Source organism: Vombatus ursinus, unplaced genomic scaffold (genome assembly GCF_900497805.2).
Source record: "Vombatus ursinus unplaced genomic scaffold, bare-nosed wombat genome assembly UNPS02014794.1, whole genome shotgun sequence".
NCBI classification, from domain to species: domain Eukaryota; kingdom Metazoa; phylum Chordata; class Mammalia; order Diprotodontia; family Vombatidae; genus Vombatus; species Vombatus ursinus.
Window position 1 is genome coordinate 29,099,340 of NW_020954572.1, and position 884 is coordinate 29,100,223.

Sequence of the window (884 nt, forward strand, 5' to 3'; positions counted from 1 at the left end):
ATGGATGAAATTCTTTTGAGTAAGACTAACCTAGCTAAATTCCGAGAAGTTCATCACTATAGACCTCATGATGTAATAAACTAGTTCTTTAGTCCCAGCAAAGTGCATAATATTTATAGAATCATTTAAAGAAGAGATAATAAAAAGCATTATTCTCGAAGGTAAGAGTGATCACTAGATAATGCATTTCTCTAGACACAATAATGATGAATACTAAAAATGAGAGAGATTATAATCTTTATCAATTGGAGACAACACTGGCACCAGCGAGATTAGGCATCTGAAACATTGAAGAGCAGTTTATTCAATGACAGAATTTGGCTTCACAGATTTAAATTAAGACAGTCCAGTACAGGCTTTGTCTCATGCAATTCTTGGTTAAATACTCACACCCTAATATTTTATGTATATGCCTACGTTAACCACTCTCTTCAGATAGCTATTGGATGTTAAACCCGTTTGACATAAGGCACCCATTCAGATGTTATAGTCCATATGTTTGTGGAAGTTGCTCATTCCAAGAAATGAATTTGGAAAAAAACATGTAAGGTCATTGAAAACCATTAGGATTGTTGTCTTTGACTTTAGATCAGCAGCAAGTTCCCTTTCCAAAAGGGAACTGTCTTTCTCTAACTTTCTCTGATTTTACATTTCATGAAAATCGGTTTTTAAATCCTCCCTGTCTCTCTCTCTCTCTCTTTTTTTTGTAGATTTCATTGTCACAAATGAAGCTAACATTCAGATTTGCTTCTTTTAAAACTTTCTTTTGTATAACTTTTAATGTTTTTTTCTACATCCAAGCAAGACTGATTGCAGATAAAGAAAACTGGCCAATTTTTGCCTGTGGGTCATGGCAGATAACACACAAAACAGTTTCCACAGTG